Raw genomic sequence first — 21,115 nt, 5'->3', positions numbered from 1 at the left:
GTGCTATATCTCCCGTTCTACTGGGCCGATTGACAAAATTCAAATTGCGTTCTTCATGTCTCGAAAGCGCGACTTAGGATATATATTAGATTTATATATAGCACTATTCTAACATAGGTATTTTGACACAAAATCGGACTTTTTCTGAAATAACATACCAATTTTTTTACATATTTCGATTCTACAACTGAAATTACGCCTAAATATGAAATTTTGTAAAATTTGGAGCGAAATTTATGGAGAAATTCACAAATTTATATTGGCATTTTTTTCCAGTTTGCGCCAAGAATAGTTCACTTGGCGAACTTCTTAATATATGGCAACCTAGTTTCCTTTCCCGTGAGAGGAAAAAAAGTCACCATCGTTCCTTTTTTCCAAATAATATTCTTTATATTATATCTTTAATTATAACTTATTATTTTAAGTAATTTTTTCTTTTTCGAATTTCATTTTAATTGTTTAAGTTGCATGTTTTTTTTTTTTTTTTGAATAACTGTTTAAAAAATTTCTATTTACCTATTCGAACTGCGTAAATAAAGGTGCAGCGTTTATTTTTTTTCAAATAGTTTTCTTTATATAGATTTTTTTGTCATAGTTATTATTTTAGGTAATTTTAAAATTTTTATACTTTTATTTTAATTGTTTGTGATGCATTGTCTCTTCAGATAATTGTTTTAAAATTTTCTATGTATTCCTTCGAGCTGACCATTTTAAATATATTTATTAAAGAAATTTTCCAGAATTTGGTTTTATTTATTTGAATTGCGTTTCTTTCGGAAGAATACTTTGTAACCCAGACTACGATGCGTTTGAAAACTGCATATATTAAAAGAGAAAATACAGTAAAGCACAGTTAACACGTCTTTCAATGTTCCGTTCAGAAAAGATATATATAAATAAGAGAGATGTACAACCAACATTTTAAATTAGGATGACTTGCATACACTGCTTTAAACAGTTTTATCATTGTGCCCATTGCTTTACACAATTTTATCCTACATTTGGTTTCTTAAAATGTTATTCATATTTTAGTCAAATATTTTATTTCTGAAATCGCAAGAATCAAATATCATAAGATTAAAAGGTTTTAAATTAAAAAAAAAAATACTAATACTAAATTTTACGCAAAAATTTATTTTTTCTTCTCTTTTTCTTCAGGTATTCTACTTTATTTTTGGTCTTTTTCTTTAGGCATTCTGCAAGTATATTAAAAAGCATACAACTTTTCGAAATATCTTGATATTTCTGACAATCATTTTGAATAAAGTTATTGCCTTCCATTTCATAAAAGCCCACAAACGGCCTAGCGGTAAAGTCGCTGAACACTGGTAGTTCACTCCGGGGTTCGAATCCCGGTAAACAGGCTGGTTGCATGGGCGTTTTCGTAGATTTTCTCATGTACGCCGTGTATTGACAGCTGGTTTCCCTTATAAAGTTCTTCACGAAGTATTTCGTCAGAGCCTTTATCAGTCTTTAGAAGCTAAACATTTTGAAGGTATGAGATGAAAGGAAAGACTGGTTTCCTCAAGAGGTTTTGGTTTATTTAATTATGACAAAGCACACAAGGGATATCTGCCTAAGGGCAAGGATGCCTTCGTGCAGGACTTTCTAAGGGAAACTGGCTCGCATACACGTTACACTTGGAGAAAACCACGAAAACGCTCATGCAGCCAGCCCGTTCGCGGGATTAAAATCTCGGACCGAACTACCAGTGTTCAGCGACTTTACCGCTCGGCCGCTGTTTCATCAGGAGGGGAAAAAAACGCCTTTAGGTGACATCCACATACAATACTGGATAAACTCCTGAATCTTCGAATAATTCGACTGAGAAAATCATGGGATTCTCTATTTATGATACGATATGATGTTCTATAACGTAATTTAAATTTATACAACCATATAGTTTAAAACCAGTCTCTCTTCACTTTAATCTGCAATGATATCGTTTTTGTCTTTTCTGCTAACACAAGCTCATTTGATGGTATTTGATGGTGTACACGTGAAAGTGTTTTCTCTTTGAACGCCTGAATTCTTTGAAGTATCCTGAAAGTATATTCAAAAGCGTCCAACTTTTTGAAACATCTTAGTATGTCTGACAGCCAAATTTTCTCTGCAAATTTTTGCTTACTTTTCTTCCTAATTTTATTCTTCCGTTCTACAGTTATTTTCAGTGCTCACACAAGAAAATTACGATTTTAGATTGCTAGACTTCCATAAATTTTGCATTCTTGTCAATTTTTTAAAATATCAATTACATGAATTGCGTTTTAGCTGAAGACAGCTTTTCATTTTCTAGTCATTTTTACTATAAATAAAGTTTAAAGCGAAGTCCAAAGGATAAATATTTTAATTAAAAGATTTTTGCTAAATGACAAAGAAATAAAACAGTCTAGCAGGGCTTATTCTGTACCACCGAGTAACTTGATTCTTATATCGGCTGAAACAATCTAAATCATATTAAAGATCATGTTTTTTTATACAATCTATAACGCGAGAGAAAAATTAGCTTCTTAAAACATTCTTTCTAAGAGTATTAATATAAAAGGTTATATTTATATATATATATACTTTTAAAGCTGGGACTTGAACCAAACTGTCAAACTTTTAAAGTTTAATTTACATGGTGGTTATAATTAAAGTTCGAGTTTGAAATGGGCATAAAAGGAAAACTACCAGACCAAATGTTATCAAACTTGGGGATCGTGTAAAGGAAGTTATGAGAATTTATTTTCCGCGGAATAAAAGAGTTCAAAAACTCACCACCAGGAGAAAAATGGCGCTGTATACAATATTGTTAAATGAAATAAGACACGAAAACATCTGTTTAAAATGTGTTTAATATTTTACGAAACGTGTTACAAAGCATGTTCAATGTAGCGTCCAGCATTTTCCGAAAGCAAGTTAGTAAATCCTGTTACTGCATTCTCAACAGCAGCTCTTAGCATATCAGGAGGAATATTACGGACATGTCAGTGTATCACATTTTTCATTTCTGCCAAATTGTTTAGATTATCACCATAAACAGTGCTTTTGAGATAACCCCATAGCCAAAAGTCACAGAGGTTGAGGTCTGGTGAGAAGAGGGGAAGTGTTGGCTTATAAGACGTTCATTCGTGAAATATTGCCTAAGTAACTGTGCGACACACGTGAGGTGGGGTCCAGCCCTGCATAAAAATCGTAGTATCTAAAATGCCACGTTACTGCAGTTCATGTATCACGAAACATTTTAACATTGACTCTAAGTGAGCTGCAATCACAGTGGTCCAGCTATCGACTGCTCTTCAGAGAAAAATGGTCCAGTTATCTTCAGAGAAAAATGGTTCAGTTATAAAACTAGCTGTCATTCAACACTAAACGGTGTGGAATGACTGCTATGCAATCGAATGCCGTAGGAGAATGCAATGGAACTAGATAGATAACATGAAGGATTTCGTTGGCCCAAACCGATTAAAAGCGTTTTGAATCAGTCAGTATCTTCATGTTTTAGTGCCGAATTCAGGCTTCAAAAATTACAAATTAGCGATCTGTAAGAAAACGATTTCCACTAATTCGTGGTTTTCACGGACGAATTTCTCACTTACACGGATGGCGCACTCGACTTTTATCGAATATAATGCCTTTAAATGGTAATTTGCCTACTTCAAAGTTTCTTTAGGGTATACAACATATTAAACCCGTGTAACAAAAGATTAAGTTAGATTCCGACCCATATTGTGTTTAACAATATTGCATACAGCGCTATTTCCCCACAGGTGGTGAGGTTTCGAACTTCCATTTTTTCCTGGAAAATAAATTCCTATGACCTCCTTTATACGATTGATAACATAAGCTTGATAACATTTGATGCAGTAGTTCTCCTTTTATGACCGTTTCAATGTAGAACTTTAATTATAACCACTCTGTATATTATTAGATTTTAATTTGAAGCTATGCGTTATATGTATACCATGCGTAAATTTTTCGCTTTTATGGAAAAATAAAGAATCGAAGCAAATATAGTTAGGATAATGGACCAAAACTGAAAAATTTCCCCTCCCTCCAGAAATAAAATATTGAAACTTCGACCTTGAATTTATTGGGTAATCGAAATATTTAATTCGACTTATCTTCTAAGTCCTAGTTCCGACAACAATTCCGTCAAAAATTCCGAATTACTTAGGCTGAAGTAAAAGATTTAGTATATATTCACTGTATGTTAATAAAGTAATCAGAGTGTAATAAAAATAGATTATAGAATTTACGCTAATGCAATTTTTTTCCGAAATGCACAACATGTAATGGAAGAGAAGGCTTGTAGAGATCTGTTTTTTACATGCCTCTAAAAGTAGATGTCATACTCCTTTTATCTCTTCAATGTCAAAAAACTTTCCATTGAGAGGCAACTTTAGTTTTTGGGAAAGAAAAAAAATCACAAGAAGACAAATTTGAAGAACATGCAGGACGATTGAGTACACAAACTTACTTTTGGAACACAAGCGGTTCTCCGACTGGTTATTGAATAATGAAAAGATGCATTGTCATGCTATACAAAACATTTGGAATACGTTTCCTGACTGAAAACGTAAGATTAAAAGTCATCTGAGTAATTCACAGCCATTTACAAGTCAACTGCTCGGGCAATTGCAGAATCGTTTTGATCCTGAGCTTGTAAGACAAACCTAATATCACTGAATTTAAACACTTCGTTAATCTTCCGAGAACGTTCCTTCTTTAGCTCATATTCCAAGAATATTAAGTGAATGCAATTATTGCAAAAGAAATCGAATATGCATTTGCACTACGGCTTGGTAGTTTACTAATGAGTTAACAAAACTTAAATTCTGCTTTTTGTGTCTAAAAATACAACAATATTTTAAATATTTACAAATAAAATATTAAATTGGAGATTTAATTCACCAGTTGCCTAGCCTCACCAGTTGCCTAGCATTTGAAGATTGTTAAATACTAATTGTTTGTTGGGAAGTTTAACCCAGGCTGCATGGTTGGTTTTCGTAGTTTTCTAGGTTCTCTTTACAAAGGTTCTCTATGAAATCACCTTAATCAAATAGCTCCCATGTTCTTTCTATGTTCAAATAACCAACTACTATAGTAAACTACTATAGTAACAACTACAACTAGTTTAAGCGCGATTTCCAAGTGAATTTACTAGCAAAACCCGAATACTCATTAAAAATCATGTAGCTTGCCAATCGGGAGTAACATGAAAGATACAGCGCCAATAATTGAATTGCTGTTACGGTACGCTGTTTCTAAACTTAGATGGTCATTCCTTAATTAAATAGCCCACCAGCTGCCGAGCGGTAAAGACGCTGAACACTGGTAGTTCGGTTTGAGGTTCGAATCCCGCCAACGGGCTGGCTGCATGGACGTTTCCCTGGTTTTCCCCATGTGTAACGTGTATGCGAGCCAGTTTCCCTTAGAAAGTCCTCCACGAAGGCATCCCTTCCCTTAGGCAGATAACCCTCGTGTGCTTTGCCATAATTAAATAATCCAATCCAATCCAATCCAATCCTTAATTAAATATAATTCATTTGTAACTTCTACTAGAACTGACGCTAAGAGTTGAAGTGTAAGTAAATAATATCGTGTACAATCTTGATTAATATAAAATTAAAAATATTTACATAGAAAAATATTTGCATTCAGATATAAAGTTTTTTGAAATATTTGCAATTACTTTATGAGAAGGATTTATTAATAACCGTAATAATTACTTATTATATTACTGATGATTAGGATTCAGTTCTTGACAATTACATTCTAAATTAGAATTTTAAAGATGTAATGAAAATACGCTACGCACAAAAACACATTTTAGGATAAAAAAATGAGTTGATTTTTTATGTTTTAAAATTTCTTAAATTCATTTAATAAACATCGTATCCTCGTTGTTAATTGAATCCAGAATGTTGGGTGCCGTTTATATAATTATTCTTAACTTTTTCACAGAACCTGCTGACTCACCCAGCCATTAAGTAGCTGCAGATCATTTCTACATAACCATTGAACTACCATTAATTCAGTCTCTAGAGGGTTGTATGTTTATATCATAATTTGACTTTTTATAAAAATGAATATTCTAAATCTTATGTTTCTATAAATATATACTGTGCTTTAAAAACGTGGATGATAGTATCAGCCGCTCTTTCAGCCACTTCAAAAGCAAAAGTTTGTTTAGAAATAAATTATGCAGTTAATGTCATAAAATTCAAATAAACATCAAACGAAAATTCTCAGTTTTAGACAATTCGATTTAAACGAAGCAGCAGACGATAAAATGCCGAAGGTAAAAATTTACTCGTATAAAAATTTACTCTTATTTTTTTAAAAAAGGAAGATAGAGAGAAATTAAAAAAGAATAGTTAAAAATTTGAATAATATCATCTATAATTTAAAAAAATAGCTTTTCATATAGTATTAATAAATATTTATTACGCATCATTGACGGAAAAAATGTTATATAATTAATTCTCTGTAAAATTGTACTTGAAATTTAAGGTTAAAAATAGCTGGGGCAATTCACTGTAACAAAAATCCATAGACCACATTTGGCGTTATTATCGCTCAAAAGAAAGATGCCAAATTTCAAAAGTCGAAAATATGTAAATTCGTGTATATCTTAGAAAATTTTGAATAAAAAAAGTCTAATTTTTTGCAGATATGCTTAAAAATACACCTACTTTAAGATGATGGTAAAAATTTTATAGGTTATAATTCACAATTTTTTCGAAAAATTTATAAAAATTATTTAAAAATAGAAATTTAAAAAATAAAACACAAAAAAATGGGTAAATTTTATTTGGAATGAACCTAAATTTCGAAATGTGAGAGAAAATATCAAAAATGTTTAATGAAAAAAGAGATATAAATAAATATTTGCCAAATTCAATTAACATTGAGGAGCTTAAATTTTGAGAGCTAATATTTTAAAAGCTACTCGTACGATTTTTACAAAACTTGGTATTCTGGCATAATTTGAGTCGTCGAATCGAAATATGGAAAAACATTGGTATGTTATTTCAGAAAAAGTCCGATTTTGTGTCAAAATACCTATGTTAAAATAGTGCTATATATAAATCTAATATATATCCTAAGTCGCGCTTTCGAGACATGAAAAACGCAGTTTGAATTTTGTCAATCAGCCCAGTAGAACGGGAGATATAGCACTGTCCCTTTTTTTTTTTTTTTTTTTTGAGCAGTGTATATAAGAACAGAGCTCTTGAAATTTAAAGAGAGGGCTTTGGTAACCACGCTGAACATTATGCTACTTCCTCATCCAGATATGAGAAAATAATTCGACCAGCGTTAGCATTTTTCTAGCCTAGTCGCTCATTCAAATTAGTTAACGCTTGTTAGACTTTCGTACATGTCAGCCAACGCTAGTTAGACTTCTGTATATCTGAATCTACAAGCTAAATTTACTTGAATTTTAAACTACTTTTTATGTTAGTTCAATCCTTCAACTGAGGAGCTGAATTCTGTAATCAGTGGAAGATATTGTCCAATGAAACAAATTTCGAGAAATTCTATTTTTCGGATTAAAACAAATTCTAGTATTAAAAAGCTACAATATAACAAAAAGAACAGCCCGCGGCCATAAAGAGAGACAGAGCGATTTAAACACTTTTTAGAGTAACGACCTCGCTACCGCAGACCTACTGGTTATGGAGACAGAAGAAATTAAATCAATTCATCAATGGAATCAAAACCGAAAAGAAGATATTCAGTGATTCCAATCCTGTGGCTCTTGATCATCGCAACAACACAATTCTGCAACAAATCAATGTGAAGTGAAGAGAGCAACTACATGGTATGATTTGATTCGTTAAGCTGTGGAAAACCAGATTTAAGAAGGTAAAAAACCTTGTGGAAAAAATATAGCAAAAATAGAAATGTAAGTTTATTTGGCCCAAATAAAAGAGGGACAAATGGATATGAGAAATCCGGCATAACATCACGTTAAGGTCTATTACATGCTCAGTAATGGCTCTGCATATTGTTAGTAAGGATAAAATGGGTTAGTTGATTCTGAAAAATCTCACAGGGACTATGAGCCTTAGGGAAGGGATACCTTTGTAGAGAATTTTCTGCGGGGAATCAGCTCATTTTCACGTTTCACATTAGGAAAAACATGAAAACACTCATAAAACCATACAGTTTGCTGTAATGTGAACCTGAGTCAAACTACCAGTGTTCAACTGTGCTATTCGCTCGGTCACATTTACTGATATTAATAAGGTTGCTTATAATTTTATGACGTAAAGTAAACTACAAATAAGAGCCACCTAAAGGGGTGCAAAAACTCTTGATGGAAGATTACTTGTTGAAACTTGACAACAAAGGTTGACAATATTTATGGTCATGGATTTAAGCATAATGAAAACGTTGATATATCTAGACGCATTTATATACTTGGATTTTAGGTATTCTTGTGTCAAGTCATCATTCTTCAGCATTTCTCTTTATTAAGCGGAAAACAGCACACCAAAGATCCTCAACATTCACATCCCCGTGAATCACTGCTGCTACAGTGGTTTGGTGTCCTTTTATCCAGTGGAAGTTTAGCCACAAGAGAAATTGCAAAAATCGTGGACTTTGAGACAAAACTTTCCCCCTCCACACACACACACACACAGAAGGAGAAAACGAAGTATATTGCAAGTAAATAAACGGCCCCCCTCTGGTAAACACTCGGAGGTAGCTGATCCTGATGCGGTACCTAAGTAAACTTTGTCAGGATCTTTGTAAGTTTTACTAACGTTTATTTAATTTTAAAACTTTACTATACTTTCTTATTTTCCACTTCCAGCCAGAGTTCAATACGTTAACTGGCTTATGCAAATTGTATTTGCTAACGCCTAAGTATTTAAGTTGTGGCTTTTTGCCAAGAGTTAGAGAGAGAGAGGAAGTGAGCCGCCTTGCCACTGCATTCTTACGAATCTTCAATCAGTTTCTGCTTTCCTTTAAGGCCAGAGGTTTAGTCCTCTTGATATTTAAAACGTATTGTAGTTTCAGAAGTTTGCGTAGTACCTACGTAACCTTTTAAAAAGGCCAGTCTTAGTGTTAGGCATTTGTATACTAATTCAAAGTTAACTTTTAGATAGAGTTCTAGTTAGTAGTTTTATATTTTTACGTTCACCGCAAGTGGTTGGTCTCTGTATCCCGAAGTACGGGAGCACCTGTAAAGTAATAGATAATAAAGGGTTATGTATACCCTTCCTGCTTGTGTCGTCTATTCCACACATACTGGAACATGGCTTTAGTAAGCTCTCTGTTCCTATTCAGGATACATTATATTTCCAAAGCAAGTCAAAAGACACACAAGTCCCGACAGTGGCACCCGAAGAAGAATAACCATAGCCGAGTTTCAAAAAGAATCTGAGGTGCCTGCAGCATCGGCTCAAAATCCAGAAATGCCAGCTGCCACCCTAGAAGGATTTGTTAACATCGTCCAGACCATGCGCGCATCGATGAAACCAGCAGCAAGCTTTGATGACCAATTTTTTGGAAAAATTGGATAATCACTTCATGCTATATCCAGTCCATGTGTTCCAGAAAGTCACCTTAGCTACTAGCGCTTTGAGAGGGCCAAGCGCTTAGTCGGTTCAAATGCATCGGAAAAAATCTCTTGGGTCAAGTGAGAAGTCCCACCTACGCTTACGAAAATTTCAAGACCGCCTTAGTAAATGTCTTCCTTGTCGTAAGAAATCGTGCCAAATTGGAGGCGGAACTCTTCAGCACATACCAGCAAAGAATTGAAAATCTCTCAAGCTTTATATTAAGAAAAATATACGTCTTTAAGCTTTTGTATGGAAGACAGCCGGATCCTGATATAACCCAAGTAATTTTGCCTAGGTTACTTCCCCAAGCACAAGACTTCATTAAATTAAGGAATCCAGCGACATTGAAAAAGGTTTTTGAGCTCGCAAGCCAGTATGAAAGTAGAAGAACGGCGGACATTGAAAGAAGACGTCAGCACGAGCAACGAAGCCAATTTGGTGCGCCAAGACCACAGCAAACGGAAGCAAGTCGAATCAGTGGTCAAAGAAACCCGAGTATCCAAAAACAACCGGCGAACTTCGACAGTTCGATGAAAAGCCAGAAAAAAAAGTTTGAAAGGCAGCGGAAAAAGAAGGTAGGGCTGGAAAAGAAGAAAGAAGATTTAAACTGAAACGGATTTCTGCTGACGAGAGGGTGCGGAAGTCCGAAGGCCAAGAAAATCTCTCTTCCATCAAGCTCAATACAGTGATTGTAAAAAATTTGGTTCTTCCGAAGATTGAAGTATTGGTGAACAATATTCCAGCCACCGCACTCCTGGATACAGGCGCGCAGTGTTCCTGTGTGGCAGAAGATTTTTTTAGAAAATACTTTCGTAAATATAGAATATATAATTCGGATAATACGAGCGTTAGCTGCCCAGGCGGAACGATGTAAATACATAGGTAAAGTACCACTCTACGGCCGTATTAAGGACGAGCAGGTAATACTTATGTTCTTTATCGTAAGAAATCTGCAAGCGCACATAATTTTAGGGATAGATTTTCTTTCAGAAGCCGAAGCAACGCTTGATTTTAACCAAGCGTCCCTTAAGTTGACCGTGAAACCAGTGCTGGAAGTAAAAACGGACCCCCCACCACATTAAATCTCTACCACCTGCCTACGGAAGAGCAAGAAAAAATTCGCCAAGTGGTAAGTGAATTTTCTACTTTTTTCAGTGATAGTCCCGGATTTACGCAAGTTATAAATCATGAAATCGATACAGGAGATTCACTGCCAGTTCGCCACAAGCCATATCGTTATAATAAGACTAAAGAAAAAATTATAGAGTGGCACATTCGAGATATGCTAAGTAAAAAGATCATAACGCCCATCTCAATTAGTTATGCCAGCCCGGTTGTTCTATGTAAGAAAAATAACGATTATCCAGTTACGCACCCAAAACGGTGGCGTTTCGCAATTAACTATCGCAAATTGAATAGCATTACTAAATATCCGGTATATCCGTTCCTACTATTGAAGAAATTTTAAGGAACATAACTTCTACAAATTATATGACTACGTTAGATTTAACATCAGGATATTTCCACATAGGCGTAAAACCAGAAGATGTGCCTAAGACTGCTTTTATTACTAAGTCTGGCACTTATGCATTCTTGCGTATGCCGTTTGGCTTTTCAGGGGCACTGGCAATATTTTAGCTATGTATTGACATAGTGTTAAGACCTATTCTAGGAAAGAACACATTTATATATTTAGACGATATCATTATTACTAGCGATAATTTGGATCAACATGTAAAAGATTTGAGAGAGGTGTTTTCATTATTAAATAAGGCCGGTCTAAAAGTTAATGTTGAAAAGTGTAAATTCGCAGCTACTGAATTACGATATTTCGGATATAAAATTTCTCAGAAAGGAATCGAGACGGACAAATCAAAAATAATTGCAATTCAAAACTATCCGCCGCCAGATACGGCGAAGAAGCTGTCTTCTTTTCTAGGACTTTGTGTATATTATAGGTCTTTTATAAAAAACGTTGCAACTATTGCTGAGCCATTGTTAAAATTAAAAAGGAAAAAGGCCAGATTCTCGTGGACGGTAGAAGCCAATAGTGCTTTTGAAAAGTTAAAACAAGCGTTAACACAAGCCCCTGTTTTGAAATTTCCTGAGAACGACGAGAATTTAGAAATTTCCACGGACGCTTCGAATTATGCTGTAGGAGCATTACTTTCCCAAAACAAGCAGCCCGTGACATTTTTTAGTCGAACTCTAAATGAAACTTAAAGAAATTACTCCGCGACTGAGAGTGAGGCACTTGCAGTTCTGTTAGCAGTGCAGAAGTTCCGAGTCTATTTTGGGAGTGCGCCAGTAACAGTGTATTCTGATCATGCGGCGGTAACTAGATTATATTCAGGGAAGAACTTATTCCCAAGTTTAATAAGATGGGCACTTAAATTACAGGAATATAATTTGATAATTAAACACACGCCCGGAAAGGGAAATGTCGTAACAGATGCCCTAGCAAGAATAAAATAATAATACTTATGTTTATGTAAATAATAAATTAGATGAAGAAGGTAATACTGTCAAGGTGGCAATGCTCACAGCATATACGATACATTCCCGGGAAACTGTAATAACCGAACTGGGTAAAGTTCCGGAATTTAGAAATATATATGATTATTTAAAAGATCCTGAAAATTTTAGTCACCAAGATATTGTGGCGATAAGAAATAGGGCGTCCCATTGCGAACTAATAGATGGTCTATTATTTTATACAAAAACAACGAATAATAACAACAAATTTCGACCTGTTATCCCAGCTAGTCTTAGATTAAATATGTAAGATTCTCACTAGTGTATTTCTCAGTTACTGTAGAAAGTGACGAATCTTAAGAACTAGTTAGCGAATAATCGCTTAAGTTCGTGTAACAAGAAACAACAAGATGGAAGGGTAACTAACCCATTATTATTCCAATACGATTTAACGAAATTCCGTCTTGGAGTGTACAATAAAAGCCGACACTTGGGCTTGAACTTAAGAGACTAAAATTTAAACTAAAACTAAGATTAACTAAAGAGATATAGCCGAAGCTATCAAGATTCTAACCGAGTTGGTCCCTTAACTTTATTTGACTACGAAGCTTATCAAGGGCCTGAGCACGGCCGAACGTAATAACAGCTTTGAGAGAGAGAGTAGCCAAAAGGCAGACGCGCGAAAACCAGAAACTCTGATTCTCTCTAAAGGCCAGTTCACACGAGTACGCTCGCGACGTAGTTAACGCAACATTTTTGATGCCGGCGTAAATTCGCGTGACGCAGAAGACGTAAAACCGAGTTCGCTCCTGTTCAGCTTTTTCGCCCGCGACGCGCGCGAATAGCCAATAGCCGACCGAGTTCTTATCACGTGTCATAATCAGAAAACCTTCTTGCTTACCCGTTTCAATATGGCATCAGAACCACACAGAGATGAGTTTTTGCTTAGAAATATCATAACTGTATACAGCAATAAAATAATCAGCATTGTTCACGCAATCTTCAGATTTCTCAAACCGTATATATTGGTATAAATTTAAAGTTCTCATTAAAGGGGTAAACTGTATATTTATAAAGCAATGATCTAACCAGTATATCCATATGCTTCACCTATTTATAACACCGTAAGTAATAGGAACCTAAATAAATTACAGTTTGTACGAAATCAAAGCTTCTCCTTACAAAATTCTCCTTAATTATTATAAATATTGGCTATATCATGTGTAATAAAAAGCTCTATAAATATCCCAATATTAAATACACCAAAAACTAACTTCAGCAATATAACAACTTCTAAAATAAAGCAGTTGACTGTGAAAGAGTATTCAATAAAATACAATTACGAAATTTTGGAGGAAAGTTACAACTTGTGTCATACAGCAATCATTTGTTGAAGTTTAATTAAATTACTTTTGCAGTGACTTCTACTTGTTACATTATTTTTCACAAATACTGCTATCACAGATAGCTGAGTAGTCAGCGCGCTGCTTTGCAAATGGAAAGGTGGCGAGTTCGAACCTCACCCGTAGACAGTATATCATCTATAAATTCTCTCTTTATTTTTACTTTATTGCATATTTTATCATGCACATAATTTCTCATAAACTGTCCAAAGTTTGAACCTCATTCTAAATTCAAAAATAAATAAAAAGAAAAACAAAAGACCAAGGGAGGGGGAGTTAAAAAAATTTTAAAAAATACAAAAATAAATAAATAAAAATACAAAAAGAATTTTTTTAATTAAAAATTTAAATATGTGAAAAAGCTGTATTAACATCAAGTGTCATTCACTACAAATTAAAAAAATTATATTTGAACTTGAGTGGATGAATAAAAAGCATTTTATGTACTGAAAATTTGAACAAGATATAGGGAGAGTGTGAGCTAATAGTAGGAATTTAATAATTCCGGATATTCATTTCGCAAACGAGGCAGTTAAAAAAAATCTCTTTGAACAGGTCGCTCTAAATAAATCTTTCGGACCCATTCTTGCCATTTTTTGCGGTTTTGCCTCTGCTTAATAATTGCACTTAATAGTAAAGTTTCAGCTATAAAAAAAAATCATCTGATTCGGACAATTTGCCGCAAACATACAGAAGCACAGCGAAGTAATAAGATACAGCTCTGTTGACGCCATATTACAGCGTCACGTGATTTTTGCGCAAAATAATTCTATTGGTTAAACGCACTCTTCGCAAGCATACTCGTTTGGACGCTTTTACCCTGGTAACGTAAAAGCGCGTTCGTTAGCTACGTTTCGAGCGTACTCGTGTGAACGGGCCTTAACTCAGCAAGTACACTTCGTGGTTTAAATACCACTCCTCCTTATTAAGTATTCAGAGTGATTCCAAAACTACGTTCTGGCCAGAAGTAGTAAGTTGAAATTAAGAATTTGACAGGAAAGAAGTTTAACTCAAAATTTAACTGTTAATAAAATTAACATAATCTTTACAAATATACTTCAGGAATTGCATGATTCGCCATTGGCATCTCATGGTGGTATTCGAAAAACCATCCAACGCGTACGCAAAGCAGTTCATTTTCTTCAGCTGCAAAAGTTAACAAGGGCGTATATCCAGTCCTGCCCAACATGTCAAGCAGTTAATTATGTTAATTTCCGCCCGATGGGTTTCTAAATAGCATTAGATCAGAGTTAGCCACTTCTTGAGAATAGTACCTCAGGGTTCAGATATGAATATAAGGTGTGTTCTGAGGTCTTGCTATGTTGAATTTTAACACTTATTGTTTTGATTGTAGGCGGTAGTGTTGAACACTTGTACATAAACACGCATCGCATGTGTTTATTGTTTCTCTTTACAACACATGCCAGAGAGCACGAGGAGATAATTAAATAATGGTATGAATGAAATAAGAATAGATTTTTAAAAGAAAAATATACGTGTTCATGTTACTTGCCATTTGATTGTTTAAAATGTCATTAAACTAGTTTTCCTTCCAGATATCTGGAAGGAACCAAATTCAACTAAGAAAAACTCCTGTTTGTAGATGCAGTACAGATGAAAAGTGCATGGAGATAATATTGTAAAACGACTTTTAATTTCTAGATTAGATAGTTTTTAGTGAGGAGTTTTTGTAAAAGATTGGCTTTGCGTTAGACTTAAAATCTAGAGCTAAAAGTTTTCAACAAGGTCGTTTAGACCTCAGTTTCAAACTAATTAACTCTGGCGGGAAGTATGTAAGGATCTTAAGTTTTACTAACGTTTATTTCATTTTAAAACTTTACTATACTTTCTTATTTTCCACTTCCAGCCAGAGTTCAATACGTTAACTGGCTTATGCAAATTGTATTTGCTAACGCCTAAGTATTTAAGTTGTGGCTTTTTGCCAAGAGTTAGAGAGAGAGAGGAAGTGAGCCGCCTTGCCACTGCATTCTTACGAATCTTCAATCAGTTTCTGCTTTCCTTTAAGGCCAGAGGTTTAGTCCTCTTGATATTTAAAACGTATTGTAGTTTCAGAAGTTTGCGTAGTACCTACGTAACCTTTTAAAAAGGCCAGTCTTAGTGTTAGGCATTTGTATACTAATTCAAAGTTAACTTTTAGATAGAGTTCTAGTTAGTAGTTTTATATTTTTACGTTCACCGCAAGTGGTTGGTCTCTGTATCCCGAAGTACGGGAGCACCTGTAAAGTAATAGATAATAAAGGGTTATGTATACCCTTCCTGCTTGTGTCGTCTATTCCACACATACTGGAACATGGCTTTAGTAAGCTCTCTGTTCCTATTCAGGATACATTATATTTCCAAAGCAAGTCAAAAGACACACAAGTCCCGACAGTGGCACCCGAAGAAGAATAACCATAGCCGAGTTTCAAAAAGAATCTGAGGTGCCTGCAGCATCGGCTCAAAATCCAGAAATGCCAGCTGCCACCCTAGAAGGATTTGTTAACATCGTCCAGACCATGCGCGCATCGATGAAACCAGCAGCAAGCTTTGATGACCAATTTTTTGGAAAAATTGGATAATCACTTCATGCTATATCCAGTCCATGTGTTCCAGAAAGTCACCTTAGCTACTAGCGCTTTGAGAGGGCCAAGCGCTTAGTCGGTTCAAATGCATCGGAAAAAATCTCTTGGGTCAAGTGGGAAGTCCCACCTACGCTTACGAAAATTTCAAGACCGCCTTAGTAAATGTCTTCCTTGTCGTAAGAAATCGTGCCAAATTGGAGGCGGAACTCTTCAGCACATACCAGCAAAGAATTGAAAATCTCTCAAGCTTTATATTAAGAAAAATATACGTCTTTAAGCTTTTGTATGGAAGACAGCCGGATCCTGATATAACCCAAGTAATTTTGCCTAGGTTACTTCCCCAAGCACAAGACTTCATTAAATTAAGGAATCCAGCGACATTGAAAAAGGTTTTTGAGCTCGCAAGCCAGTATGAAAGTAGAAGAACGGCGGACATTGAAAGAAGACGTCAGCACGAGCAACGAAGCCAATTTGGTGCGCCAAGACCACAGCAAACGGAAGCAAGTCGAATCAGTGGTCAAAGAAACCCGAGTATCCAAAAACAACCGGCGAACTTCGACAGTTCGATGAAAAGCCAGAAAAAAAAGTTTGAAAGGCAGCGGAAAAAGAAGGTAGGGCTGGAAAAGAAGAAAGAAGATTTAAACTGAAACGGATTTCTGCTGACGAGAGGGTGCGGAAGTCCGAAGGCCAAGAAAATCTCTCTTCCATCAAGCTCAATACAGTGATTGTAAAAAATTTGGTTCTTCCGAAGATTGAAGTATTGGTGAACAATATTCCAGCCACCGCACTCCTGGATACAGGCGCGCAGTGTTCCTGTGTGGCAGAAGATTTTTTTAGAAAATACTTTCGTAAATATAGAATATATAATTCGGATAATACGAGCGTTAGCTGCCCAGGCGGAACGATGTAAATACATAGGTAAAGTACCACTCTACGGCCGTATTAAGGACGAGCAGGTAATACTTATGTTCTTTATCGTAAGAAATCTGCAAGCGCACATAATTTTAGGGATAGATTTTCTTTCAGAAGCCGAAGCAACGCTTGATTTTAACCAAGCGTCCCTTAAGTTGACCGTGAAACCAGTGCTGGAAGTAAAAACGGACCCCCCACCACATTAAATCTCTACCACCTGCCTACGGAAGAGCAAGAAAAAATTCGCCAAGTGGTAAGTGAATTTTCTACTTTTTTCAGTGATAGTCCCGGATTTACGCAAGTTATAAATCATGAAATCGATACAGGAGATTCACTGCCAGTTCGCCACAAGCCATATCGTTATAATAAGACTAAAGAAAAAATTATAGAGTGGCACATTCGAGATATGCTAAGTAAAAAGATCATAACGCCCATCTCAATTAGTTATGCCAGCCCGGTTGTTCTATGTAAGAAAAATAACGATTATCCAGTTACGCACCCAAAACGGTGGCGTTTCGCAATTAACTATCGCAAATTGAATAGCATTACTAAATATCCGGTATATCCGTTCCTACTATTGAAGAAATTTTAAGGAACATAACTTCTACAAATTATATGACTACGTTAGATTTAACATCAGGATATTTCCACATAGGCGTAAAACCAGAAGATGTGCCTAAGACTGCTTTTATTACTAAGTCTGGCACTTATGCATTCTTGCGTATGCCGTTTGGCTTTTCAGGGGCACTGGCAATATTTTAGCTATGTATTGACATAGTGTTAAGACCTATTCTAGGAAAGAACACATTTATATATTTAGACGATATCATTATTACTAGCGATAATTTGGATCAACATGTAAAAGATTTGAGAGAGGTGTTTTCATTATTAAATAAGGCCGGTCTAAAAGTTAATGTTGAAAAGTGTAAATTCGCAGCTACTGAATTACGATATTTCGGATATAAAATTTCTCAGAAAGGAATCGAGACGGACAAATCAAAAATAATTGCAATTCAAAACTATCCGCCGCCAGATACGGCGAAGAAGCTGTCTTCTTTTCTAGGACTTTGTGTATATTATAGGTCTTTTATAAAAAACGTTGCAACTATTGCTGAGCCATTGTTAAAATTAAAAAGGAAAAAGGCCAGATTCTCGTGGACGGTAGAAGCCAATAGTGCTTTTGAAAAGTTAAAACAAGCGTTAACACAAGCCCCTGTTTTGAAATTTCCTGAGAACGACGAGAATTTAGAAATTTCCAGAGAACGACGAGAATTTAGAAATTTCCACGGACGCTTCGAATTATGCTGTAGGAGCATTACTTTCCCAAAACAAGCAGCCCGTGACATTTTTTAGTCGAACTCTAAATGAAACTTAAAGAAATTACTCCGCGACTGAGAGTGAGGCACTTGCAGTTCTGTTAGCAGTGCAGAAGTTCCGAGTCTATTTTGGGAGTGCGCCAGTAACAGTGTATTCTGATCATGCGGCGGTAACTAGATTATATTCAGGGAAGAACTTATTCCCAAGTTTAATAAGATGGGCACTTAAATTACAGGAATATAATTTGATAATTAAACACACGCCCGGAAAGGGAAATGTCGTAACAGATGCCCTAGCAAGAATAAAATAATAATACTTATGTTTATGTAAATAATAAATTAGATGAAGAAGGTAATACTGTCAAGGTGGCAATGCTCACAGCATATACGATACATTCCCGGGAAACTGTAATAACCGAACTGGGTAAAGTTCCGGAATTTAGAAATATATATGATTATTTAAAAGATCCTGAAAATTTTAGTCACCAAGATATTGTGGCGATAAGAAATAGGGCGTCCCATTGCGAACTAATAGATGGTCTATTATTTTATACAAAAACAACGAATAATAACAACAAATTTCGACCTGTTATCCCAGCTAGTCTTAGATTAAATATGTAAGATTCTCACTAGTGTATTTCTCAGTTACTGTAGAAAGTGACGAATCTTAAGAACTAGTTAGCGAATAATCGCTTAAGTTCGTGTAACAAGAAACAACAAGATGGAAGGGTAACTAACCCATTATTATTCCAATACGATTTAACGAAATTCCGTCTTGGAGTGTACAATAAAAGCCGACACTTGGGCTTGAACTTAAGAGACTAAAATTTAAACTAAAACTAAGATTAACTAAAGAGATATAGCCGAAGCTATCAAGATTCTAACCGAGTTGGTCCCTTAACTTTATTTGACTACGAAGCTTATCAAGGGCCTGAGCACGGCCGAACGTAATAACAGCTTTGAGAGAGAGAGTAGCCAAAAGGCAGACGCGCGAAAACCAGAAACTCTGATTCTCTCTAAAGGCCAGTTCACACGAGTACGCTCGCGACGTAGTTAACGCAACATTTTTGATGCCGGCGTAAATTCGCGTGACGCAGAAGACGTAAAACCGAGTTCGCTCCTGTTCAGCTTTTTCGCCCGCGACGCGCGCGAATAGCCAATAGCCGACCGAGTTCTTATCACGTGTCATAATCAGAAAACCTTCTTGCTTACCCGTTTCAATATGGCATCAGAACCACACAGAGATGAGTTTTTGCTTAGAAATATCATAACTGTATACAGCAATAAAATAATCAGCATTGTTCACGCAATCTTCAGATTTCTCAAACCGTATATATTGGTATAAATTTAAAGTTCTCATTAAAGGGGTAAACTGTATATTTATAAAGCAATGATCTAACCAGTATATCCATATGCTTCACCTATTTATAACACCGTAAGTAATAGGAACCTAAATAAATTACAGTTTGTACGAAATCAAAGCTTCTCCTTACAAAATTCTCCTTAATTATTATAAATATTGGCTATATCATGTGTAATAAAAAGCTCTATAAATATCCCAATATTAAATACACCAAAAACTAACTTCAGCAATATAACAACTTCTAAAATAAAGCAGTTGACTGTGAAAGAGTATTCAATAAAATACAATTACGAAATTTTGGAGGAAAGTTACAACTTGTGTCATACAGCAATCATTTGTTGAAGTTTAATTAAATTACTTTTGCAGTGACTTCTACTTGTTACATTATTTTTCACAAATACTGCTATCACAGATAGCTGAGTAGTCAGCGCGCTGCTTTGCAAATGGAAAGGTGGCGAGTTCGAACCTCACCCGTAGACAGTATATCATCTATAAATTCTCTCTTTATTTTTACTTTATTGCATATTTTATCATGCACATAATTTCTCATAAACTGTCCAAAGTTTGAACCTCATTCTAAATTCAAAAATAAATAAAAAGAAAAACAAAAGACCAAGGGAGGGGGAGTTAAAAAAATTTTTAAAAATACAAAAATAAATAAATAAAAATACAAAAAGAATTTTTTTAATTAAAAATTTAAATATGTGAAAAAGCTGTATTAACATCAAGTGTCATTCACTACAAATTAAAAAAATTATATTTGAACTTGAGTGGATGAATAAAAAGCATTTTATGTACTGAAAATTTGAACAAGATATAGGGAGAGTGTGAGCTAATAGTAGGAATTTAATAATTCCGGATATTCATTTCGCAAACGAGGCAGTTAAAAAAAATCTCTTTGAACAGGTCGCTCTAAATAAATCTTTCGGACCCATTCTTGCCATTTTTTGCGGTTTTGCCTCTGCTTAATAATTGCACTTAATAGTAAAGTTTCAGCTATAAAAAAAAATCATCTGATTCGGACAATTTGCCGCAAACATACAGAAGCACAGCGAAGTAATAAGATACAGCTCTGTTGACGCCATATTACAGCGTCACGTGATTTTTGCGCAAAATAATTCTATTGGTTAAACGCACTCTTCGCAAGCATACTCGTTTGGACGCTTTTACCCTGGTAACGTAAAAGCGCGTTCGTTAGCTACGTTTCGAGCGTACTCGTGTGAACGGGCCTTAACTCAGCAAGTACACTTCGTGGTTTAAATACCACTCCTCCTTATTAAGTATTCAGAGTGATTCCAAAACTACGTTCTGGCCAGAAGTAGTAAGTTGAAATTAAGAATTTGACAGGAAAGAAGTTTAACTCAAAATTTAACTGTTAATAAAATTAACATAATCTTTACAAATATACTTCAGGAATTGCATGATTCGCCATTGGCATCTCATGGTGGTATTCGAAAAACCATCCAACGCGTACGCAAAGCAGTTCATTTTCTTCAGCTGCAAA

The 21,115-nt window shown here is 35.2% G+C and overlaps 1 protein-coding gene across 1 annotated transcript in view; it reads right to left on the bottom strand.

Annotated features, from left to right (window-relative positions):
* LOC118196204 (uncharacterized) overlaps window positions 1–21,115 on the bottom strand; it is a 100,435-nt gene that overhangs the window by 55,202 nt on the left and 24,118 nt on the right. The window lies entirely within an intron of this gene.

This window comes from Stegodyphus dumicola, chromosome 5 (assembly GCF_044657685.1).
Source record: "Stegodyphus dumicola isolate Sdum_Otavi_A_Nest chromosome 5, ASM4465768v1".
NCBI lineage: Eukaryota > Metazoa > Arthropoda > Arachnida > Araneae > Eresidae > Stegodyphus > Stegodyphus dumicola.
Note: the sequence above shows the minus strand (reverse complement) of the source record. Positions and strands in the feature narration are given on the sequence as shown.